This window comes from Rhipicephalus microplus, chromosome 8 (assembly GCF_043290135.1).
Source record: "Rhipicephalus microplus isolate Deutch F79 chromosome 8, USDA_Rmic, whole genome shotgun sequence".
Taxonomy (NCBI): domain Eukaryota; kingdom Metazoa; phylum Arthropoda; class Arachnida; order Ixodida; family Ixodidae; genus Rhipicephalus; species Rhipicephalus microplus.
This window is the reverse complement of record NC_134707.1, coordinates 64,788,636-64,799,405: the sequence shown is the minus strand read 5'-3', so window position 1 is coordinate 64,799,405 and position 10,770 is coordinate 64,788,636. Positions and strand designations below refer to the sequence as shown.

Sequence of the window (10,770 nt, the reverse complement as noted above, 5' to 3'; positions counted from 1 at the left end):
CTTAGCGCCAAAAAACGGAGATATCGAAGATGTTGTAGTCGCGCATCTTTACCAACCCGCCCAACTCGCCTCACTCATGAAATAGCACTCATGTTGTGTACGTCTCTTTCTTTTGTCTCCGTTTTTTTTTTTTTTGGCGCTAAGATATTGAAGTCATGCAGCTTTACCAACCTGCCCAACTCGCCGCACTCGTTATATTGTGGTACTTCTGCCGAATGTTGCTGCATATATATATTTTTTTAATTTCGAAAGCTTGCGCAACGACATACAGATCTATAAATGCAGACCGGTTTCTTTAAGATACTAAACGAATATCTCTGTTCAACTATCGGCAGTGTCGCATTACGAAAGCTAATAGGTTGTCTCTAACGATAGCAGCCGTGGTTTTTGCCACGATGATTCGTTGAATAGCAGCAGTCGTAAAGATTACGAATTATGCGCGTATATACACTCACAAGGTGATTGTGCAATTCATATTATAATTTCGGAAATTTCGACCACCCGGTGTTCCTTAATTGGCACTTAAATGGAAGCGCACGGCGCACTAGCGTCTCGCCTTGATCGAAGGCATTCGGAATTCGGCAATTAATATCAGCATTCACCGTTATATTGATCGGGCTGAACAACCATGTTTTCTTTTTCTTATGTACAGTTGAGATAATCCGCATTATTTTATCCGTATCCGCCCACGGATGAAGTAGTGCGGATTATCTCAGCTGACAACAATATCATGCGGAAAAAATATATATTTAGCCAAAAATTACGGCATATAGACACATATGAACAGAGCAAATACGGTGGGGAAGCGCAACCAACAGGGCTGCACGAGTACTGAAGACATTTTTGCTCGACTACCCTGCCGAGTTTCGTATAGTATATATTAAATAGCTCTCATCAAAATAAAAGCCCCTAGCTATGAGGAGGTGACTCCATAAAACACTAACTTCGTTGCCTCTTGCATTCCAACACAGATCCTATTATGACAAAACAGTCCACAAATACTCGCAATGTGTAGAAAGCTTCTTGAGGAGGAAAATTTTTTGTTCATTTGTTCGTTCGATAAAGCTGCAGAGGCACCCCGCTGTGGTGGCCCAGTGGCTGATATACTCGGCTGCTGACCCGCAGGTCACGGGTACGAATCCCGGCTGTGGCGGCTGAACTTTCGATGGAGGCGAAGATGATGTGGGCACGTGCGCTCAGATTTGGGTGCACGTTAAAGAACCCCAGGTGGTCTGAATTTCCGGAGCCCTCCTCTACGGCGTCTCTCATAATAGTATGGCGGCTTTGGGAAACTAAACCCCACATATCAATCAAATCAATGCATAAATGATCGGTTGAGGGATCACGCTTACTCTCTAAAAGGCTCCGTTCTCAGCAACTTGGCGGACCATTGTAAAAAGTGTGGTTGTCAGCCAATTCATGACAAGTGTGTGATCATGGGGCGATGCCCCACCGCGGTGGTTTAATGGCTAAGGTACTCGGCTGCTGACCCGCATGGCGCGGGTTCGAATCCCGGCTGCGGCGGCTGCATTTCCGATGGAGGCGGAAATGTTGTAGGCCCGTGTGCTCAGATTTGGGTGCACGTTAAAGAACCCCAGGTGGTCGAAATTTCCGGAGCCCTCCACTACGGCGTCTCTTATAATCATGAAGTGGTTTTGGGACGTTAAACCCCACATATCAATCAATCATGGGGCGATATAAAAATCAGCGCGAGCGCGAGCGCGAGATTAGCGAAGCTTTCCACATTCAACAACTTGGTGCTTTCTGTGTTAGCGTACCCTCGATTTTTCTTCACGGCTGTGAAATTAGTTATCTGGGGTCCACTGATATGACTTGCTCTTGATTGGTAAGCTGTTTGGGGCATATGTATGCGATTTTGCTGACGTTGCATGGTTATGCGCAGATTCTGTTTTCCTACATATTGCAGTTGGTTTGCCATAAACTTTAGTTGTTAGTTCTCGTCTCTTCTATCTCCTGCTGTCGTTTGCGCTGTTAAGCACTTTCTCCGTCTAGCAGCTTGTGAGCGTAGGAAAGTTGCATGCCAGTTGGAACTTTCTCTCTTTATTTATTGAACTTGTAAGTCAGCGCTCTTTTTCTCATCTGTCCTTTATTTTGATACGTTTGCATGCTATGTTTTAGGCCGTCACGAACCAAAAACCAACTCCCCAAGCTTCTACACTCGTACTGTACAAACATCTCGCAAAAATGTCGCGTTTAAGGCTGACTCACTTTCGCTCTCGCGGAGGGCCGCCACAAATCTTGCTTTCCTATTACTCTCCACGATAATCCTCACGTGTCCGTCGCACGCAGCGACACCTGAACGCGGCACAATAAAGAAGAAGAAGAAGCACCGCGTGTTCTCTCCCGACCCCTCCCCGGCACGCCCACCGAAAGCGTTCTCCGCAACCGCCACGTACAGGCAACATGCGGCAGAAATCACACGGCTCGCCAGATGCCAATGCAGCGAAGTGAAGGGCACATGCCAGTGAGTCAGAGAGAGAGCCGCTCGCCAGAGTGCGCTCGGGGGCCGCCACCGTGCACGCCGCGCAGCGGTAGTCGGCTCGGAAGCACGGCGGAAACGTACGCTGCTGGAATGCCAAGAATGGAGGCTGCCCAATAGCCTGCCGCTTTCACCTTCCCTCCCTCGGCTCTTCCATGACTTCTCTTATTGTACATTCTACTTATGCACCTTTTTTTCTTCATATCTTTCGTTTTTTTTTTTTTTAGAAGATCGTTTGATTCCTGTATACGAGCAGGGCCGTAAGAAGAGAGCGACATTCTGATGTGGGTCAGTTGGCTCACCTTCCCTGTTCGTGGATACAACGGTGCAAAAAATGACGGCACAGGATACCCACTTGATCTAATTAAACTGTACCAACGAAAAAGTGATATCCGCAAAGAATGTGGCACCTCTTGTTCGAAATATCGATGGAATTGATAAATAATTAAATAATAAAGCCCTTCCATTTGAGAGGGAATCGCACCTAGGACTTCTGCGTGGCAAGCAGGTATAATTCCTTCGCGCAAATTTTCGGCATCAGGGCACGAAAGTGTGACCTTTAGATCGCTTTTTTTGAGCTCAAAAGGAGCCAGATGATCTCGAGTTGTTCGTCTTCGCGAATGCACCACACTAGCTCTTCGCTGTAGCCCTTTGTCCAGCGTTGCGACGACACTCAATGCACGTGAAACGAAGCACATTGGCAACGCGCTGATTTGCAGGAAAAGCGTGGGCGGGAAGTCACCAGTGCTAACATTGCGCCATCTCCCTGTCGACATAGGAACAAATTTCGGCGGCGCTCACGTCGCTCAGAGACGCTCACGTTCGGTTTACTTTGAAGCTATGATTCCCGGACGAGGCATTTTGTGGGTCTGGGATCTATAGCTACCGTTACAAAACGTTACAGTGCGGAGCTGTGGTGACTGAAAGATAGCAACCGCGCAGCGTGACATTTAGACTGAAAGGCAACGGGTGCAACGCACGGCTCTCTTCAGATTTTCGCGGGTGGACACAAGAACCAAGGATCGACAAAGCCAATGCCAGAAAGCAAAAGAGTGAAAAGCGGTCGCACCTGTAAATGCGACGGGACGGCTTCTTACTGGTTTCTGTGAGAACGTAAGAAAAAGCTAAAAGGGAAGAAGAAACTAAAAGAACAAGGCGGGGTGCTGGGCGTAAAGACCAGTTCCTGGAACTCGTCGCGTACAAAAAGGCGGCCGGAGCAGGAAGCGGGAAAGAGAACCTGCGCAAGCGGCCCATTGTTACTCTTTCTTTTTCCCCGACTTCCTCTGCAGACATGTAGTATAGGTATTCTAGAAACATTCGTATAGGTTATGGAATTTTATGCTTCCGTACCAAGGTGTCACCCCAGTTGTAGCTTGTGGTTAGGGAGCCTGACTGCTGACCAGAACGACGCAACCCAAAGAAGCGAAATCGTTTCGATTTCTCTTGTCATTGATGAAAATCGACAGAACCAAAGTTGATGACGGAAAATGGTCTGTGTGCTCAGATTTAGGTTCACGTCAAAGAACTTCCACAAGTGCCTCGCTCATAATCGTACAGTTGTTTGGGACGTGAAACCCCCAGAATCGTTATCATTAAGAGCAAAACCGCTATGAGGGACACTGCTGTGGAAAATCAAGGGGGGGGGGGGATATTAATCACACGGTGTCTTTTAACGCGCACCTGAATACAGAATATGTGCGAACATCGTCGCACGCGCTTTAATATGAAGTGGCATCCTTACGAATCGATTATGACGCATTACACCTGAAAGACGTCCAGAGCAAGTAGCACAATCACTCTTGTTTTTGCACCGAAGGATCAGCGAAGAGCAGAATTTATCTTTTCTCATAGTTTCACGGTGTTCCGCAGTGCGGTCACTTGTACCGTTCTTGCAATTATCCTAATGGGCTAATTGCAAGAACTGTGAAGTCCTGGTTATCTTAGTTATGCACGAGTGTAGTTTGGAGCCGCGCGCTTGAAGGAGCGAGCCAAACGATTACAAGCAAGACAAGCAGAAAGAGAACATTACTCTCATCTTTGAGTATAGGCTGTTCCTTTGAGGCGTTCATTTACATGTTGCGCTCAAGGCAACACAAAAGATGAAGCGATGTGAAGGGCACCGATAGCGGGGTCGCAGTCATGACATTCCTGTCATGCATGATACGAGATTCAAACGAAACTGTGAGTCTTCATAGGCAACCCTTATCCCTTTCCTTCAGGCGCCAACATTGAGGGCCTCCGAAAGAACCAAGGTATAGGATCGCTGAAGCATTTCCGCCGCTGCATAATATTAGTTCTTGGTTTTGTTAGGTCAATGAATATGGCCCCTACGATAAACCCTTCATCAATCAATTGTTTTATGCTGTCCGTGAAATTGATTAAGGCCAGTTCCGTCGAATAACTATTCCTAAAACCAAACTGGCGAGGGGAGATAAGATGAAATTTGTTTAAATAGTTCATCAAACGAGTGTACAGAAGCTTTTCCATGACTCTAATAAAAATGGCAAAATACAAATTGGGCGGTAGTGTTAATGTTATCACGAGCCCTTTTTTGAACACCAGAATCACTCCCACATTTCAACAACTCGGGAAATTTCCCTGTTTTGAAGATTTTGTTAGCAATATCTGCCACAATCATTGCCACCGCAGCAACCAGTTTCATTCTAGAAGGCTGGATAGAATCTAGCACTGGTCCCGTAACTTTTAGGGAAGAAATTACATTAAACACTTCTTCCGATCAAACAGAGCGAAGAAGGAAAGACCGAGAGCTACGTGGAAGTTGGGGTGGAACACTAGAAGATGACATATTTTGGCATGTGGCAAAATGATCAGCGTGTGGCAAAGTTTTGGCATGTGGCAATGTGGTCATGTGCATCAAATCAGAGGTTCAAGTAAGATTAGAAATTAAACAATGTGGTATAGGTAGGCTTGCTTTAGGAGCACTTGTGAATACCCCAAATCAGGGGGTACAGAGTGACATGGAATGGACATATTTCGAGTGCAGGGAAGCAGCAGCAACATATAACTTGAGGAGCAATTGAGAAAAATGGGTGAGAAGCGTTAGGCTAGGAAAGTTTTCAGCTACTTATACATTAAGAATGTTGATACTGAATGGAGGAAGCGAACTCGAAAATTGTCGAGCAAGTATATAGACAACAGCAGAATACCAAACCAGAAGGAAACATTGGTGAAGAAGAAGGTGAAGGAAACAGAGAGGGACAGTGTGAAAAATTGGAATGCTTACGAAATCATCACCGGAGACCTATACCTAACTTTCAGGCAGGAAATTGCAAAAGAAAAGATCTACGATCATTCTCGGAGTAGTTCTCCGCTGTTAGAGGCCAGAATGGAAATAATGCGCCCCAAGACGTACCGATCCAAATACACCGGCACAGACACGGTATGTAGTGCGTGTGGAGATGAAGAGGAAACGGCTAAACATTTGATATTGTTCTGTAAAGGGCTCCACTCTAAAGTCCAAGATAATGGCATGGAATTTTTCTAAGCATTGGTGTTTAGCGACAGTGAAGGTGAAATAGACTTCAAACGGGTAGAAATAACAAGGAGGAGGCTAACTTATTGGTGGCTACAATCAATGCGCGAGTGAAATTCAATCCTTCAACACATAGTGATACTACTTAACTTTATGACTAGGTGGCGTAAGTTACCGCCCGATCTAAAGGGCCCAGCCGGATACATTCATCCATCCATCCAGCAGTCAAGACGTGTTGCATTTCTCGGACAATATGGGCTCGATCCTGTCGTCTAAGCTGTCAGCGTAGACTGTCTACGATTCTGTCTAGAATTGGAACACAGCCATGATCGTAACAGACGCCGTGGGAGAGAAGTCCGGAAGTTTTAACCGCCTGGGGTTCTTAAAGGGGCCCTTAAACACTTTTTCAAGTAATCGTGGAATTACTTCACTGGAAGAGCTTATTGCCTTATTAATTCAACGCCGCAAATATTTCAAGAATCCGTCCACTGCTAGTGGAGTTACAAAGCTCTGTCGCATGCTGCAATTGCATTCTCTCTCCTCTCGTCCCGACGAAAGCGCCGGAAGCTAAGCAGGGAGAGATGGCAGGGGCAAAAAAAAAAATAAAATAACGTCACCACGCCTCGTGACCTTGAAATTTTTTTTTCTTTTTTTTTTCTATGAATGTGCGGCTTTTTCAGTGTTATCACGCGCGCACGCGGGGACAAGTCGGGGCCACCCGCGGTGATCTTTGTAACGACCGAGCGCGCCATGTTCAAGTCAGCCAATGGCTGATAGGTGGGTTTGCTACGTGTGATCTTCGAGCTTCTGTCATTTGTCGAGAGAAGAGAAAGCAATTTCTAGCTGACTTTGAGAATTTATTGTGAATCCAAGGCTGCGTGCTGCGCTATATCATTTGGCTCGCGTGTTGTCGGGAGCCTCTACTACCGATCGGCAGCGTTTTCTGACTATGCTCAAAAAGTGTTGCAGGGCCCCTTTAAGCGCTGCGGAGAAAGTAAACGTTTATTTCAAAAATTCGAGCTAAGCTTACATTATCGCCGAGCGGTTCCTTGGTCTAAAAAGTCGTTGGTGACTACTTCTTCGCAGTGCTAAGTTTGAAAGGAACCAACAACGCGAAAAATGAGGACAGTAAAATGCACAAAGCAGCCACAAGTATATTACCAACTGTCGCATCAACGCGGTCAAGAACATGGATGAGTAGACACACACACCTACCACCATCTCCTTCATACTAACAAGAGAACTAAGAAAAACACAAAAAGGTAACGTACGGATACAACTGCATGAAGCTGGGAACACGTCACGAAACGCTTAACGTGACCGGTCATCTGAAGCGTATGAAATTTCCCTATCTGTTAATAAACTACATAAGGTGTTCACGCATTTACTACTTAGCCTTTGAATGTTCCTACGTTATTCTCGGCACTAAAGTTCATTTGACATTCAGCGCTATGTTTGGCTTGCATGCTTTTTTTCTGTACTCGCTTTTCGTGTGTTCTGCCAATCGCCGACAATTGTAAACTTGAGGAAACCTTAATATTCATGTATCACTGGCGCAAATCCAACCCAAATAGCCTTTTTGTTTGTATCTTCGGGCTGCAAACTGGTGGTTGACAGTTCATCCTTCACTGTTTTCTAAGCAGGTCGCGCGATCGAATACCGGCGTCAGTGGCCACACTTCCTTGGAAGAAGGAATGCTGAAATCCAGTGTGTCTAAATTTAGGTTCACGTTAAAAAGCCCCAGATAGTCGAAATTGAAAGACACCTCCGCACCGCCATCTCTCCTAATCATATGGAGCTTTTGGGACGTAAAACTCTAATAATTATTGTAGATTACTAACTTCCAAGCAATATGTATCGTTTCCAAACGCACGCAGACGCTAAGCTGTTGCATTTACGAACTCATGTTCTTGAAAGCTGTGTACTTTTTAAAAAAGTGTTCGCACTTTTGTATTTAAACACTTACGGCAATGTGTTTGATCAAACACCCGTGGAAAGGCGTTGGATGCCTCGTTTATCCCACGGTGTAGGAAAAGTACTTTCTGAGACGCAAATTGGGAGGGTTTGCACGCTACATTAGCTTCCGGCTGAGGCAAGAGGTTGTTCTCCATCTGCACTGCCTTCCGCAAGACCTCTCCCGAAGCCAGCTAGCCCCCATGGACAGAATGCCAGACGGCGCGCCTCTTTTCGCAGTCACTTCCCATTGTTGCCATCGCTCGCGGTTTTTCGATGGAACAGGGGGCGGGTCGGAGGCGGGTGCATGTGACTCGGCCATTGTAGGAGGCACAAGGCAGGGGCAGGTAATAATATCGTTTCCCGGAGAATGACAGGGAAAAGATTGCTCTCTTTCTTTTTCCCGCGTAGTCCGTCGCCAGCAGGGACTGCTCCCGTAGGACTGTGTGCGCAGCAAATAAGATATGCATCTTCCCACAGGGTTTGTTCGGCTCACTTTTTGCTTGCTGGCCGGTCGCTTGTTTTTCTCAAAGATGCGGGGATGCATGCCGAGAAAAGATCAAGACGTGAGGCCTCGCTCGCGCTGTGTGTCTAGGTGGGCTACTTTCGGGTCCCCGAGCAGCATGAGAGGCACAGGTTGCCCCACTGTCATCTTCTGAAAGGGGACACTTGTTTTTTTTTTCTACATACTTCCGCAACGCAACTGTCGGTGGCGATGCAATAAAGGATCCGACGGAGGCACGTGCTATCTACAATGCATATCTCCCGGTCGTCGATTCTCCCCGTCCCAGACTTGCCCACCCAATAAGGCCGCCCTAAAGTGAGCAGCGGTTTTGAGCGGGCGGCACACTTGCGGGGTTCGTGGGATTCCGTTGATCGGGAAGTTTTCGGGCATTCTTTGGGCTTTGCCGAGGCTTGTAAACGCACCCCTGTTTCTTGGAACTGATCGTCCGATACATTTGTGCACTGAGAGTGCTCGTTTTGTGTCGGGTCATGTCGCCCAGCATCTCCTCGCCTGGAGGTCGTTCAGGTGACAAGCGGCAACACTGCAACTGGTGGCGCCATCTTTTATTCGGATGGCGCAACGCTTGCGGTTTGTGAAAGAAAAGTGGCTGGCATATTGCTGCAGAGGCGATGTGACACACGACATACGTAGCCACCGCATTGTATATCCTGTACCTGTGCATCGAACAAATGTGTTCGAAAAAGGGTCTCAACAAATTTACCAAATTGTACAACGCAAAGCACTGCGGTACTTTTACGGTCATGCTCGTGCCGATGTTCATGGAAACTCACTATTTCAATCGACTCGGTGGCACACGAGGTAATCACACAGATTATTCTTTAGCAAGTTCTGCTCCAACTAGTTTTTTTTTTTCTTTCGCATTCCTAAAGTCTTGCTGCGATTATTGGTGCATGGCTTCAAGGTTACACATGCCAATTTTCGAAGCTTCCTGCCATACAAATCTTTTCTATTCAAAGACGGCTGTGGTTAAGCGTCAAGACTAGGAAATGATATTTTGACTACAAAATCAACTTTGACATCTGCAACGTCTACAACCTTGACAGTCAGCTTTGAACTATGGACATCATTTGACAGCAATTAGCATTCCACCGGCTGGGGACATCTACACAAGCGTCACGTCAGGCTACGGCATGTACATGCCTAGTTGCGAAGACGTTCGTTGGCAAAACGTAGAGTATGGCCGCTCGTGTGACACCGACGGAACCATGGAGCGGCCCTTGAAAGGTCGCGATGTCTTCCACGAGCCCATGACGAGAAGCTTCTACCATGTCGTGATGTCAGGGTGCCGGAGGAACTGAAACTCACTTTGAAAAATGTGTTAATTCATTTTGCAGGACGCACTTGCACTTTGCAGCACTGCTGCGGCTGCATTTCCGATGGAGGCAGAAATGTTGTAGGCCCGTGTGCTCAGATTTGGGTGTACGTTAAAGAACATCAGGTGGTCAAAATTTTCGGAGCCCTCCACTATATACGGCGTCTCTTATAATCATATGGTGGTTTTGGGGCGTTAAACCCCACACATCAATCACTTTGCAGCACATTTTCTAAACCCCAGAGTGCTTCATCTTTAATTTCGCACAAGCACACATACACAATATGCAAGTTCTGACAATTTCCGCCTAACTTCAGGGTCGTAACTAGCCGTGCTACAACTGCAGTGCCAGCCCGGCAAACTAAGGAGACATCTTCAGTGGATTATGCTGAGATATAGTTGCATGAATTGGCAACTCTTCTCATCTTAGGCACGTGTGGTCTGATTAAGCACCGCTTTTCGGCAGCGTAGGGGCCCACATCCACACGTCGCAATGCAAAGGGTCATTGATCGGCCACCAATGTAGACATGAAATTCAAAGCTACCTTGACGTAGAGGTCGATCCAAGACCGTTCAATGTGATAACAGTAATGGAAGTCGTCGGCGCAACTTCCGGGAGGGCAAATCGCGATGAACGAACCAGCCGATGCAACTCCTAAGAGATCAAAGGACTGAAAGATAACGGAAAATAGAGGTTCGAAAATGCGTCATGAAACAGTGAACCTCATCACAAACACTGTACAGTTTAAACTGCGAAAATTGGATTAAAAAACACCATAAAAAACAAGAAACAGTGTGAACAACAGGGCAGAGAAAGCGCTATCTTACAACTCATACGACCATATATTTACACAATTGCAGGCGTGTGGTTATGAATGCGTTTGCTATTGTGTTGGTCTCTCGATCTCCAACGACTTCACACGTACTCATGCGCAAACCTTTTCCATTCCATGGTTCTATACGACCGGTAAACTTGGCAGCGCGAA

At 46.5% G+C, this 10,770-nt stretch overlaps 2 long non-coding RNA genes across 2 annotated transcripts in view; one reads left to right on the top strand and one right to left on the bottom strand.

Annotated features, from left to right (window-relative positions):
* LOC142768574 (uncharacterized) overlaps positions 1–10,770 on the top strand; it is a 71,459-nt gene that overhangs the window by 27,931 nt on the left and 32,758 nt on the right. The window lies entirely within an intron of this gene.
* LOC142768573 (uncharacterized) overlaps positions 1–10,770 on the bottom strand; it is a 36,536-nt gene that overhangs the window by 5,152 nt on the left and 20,614 nt on the right. The window lies entirely within an intron of this gene.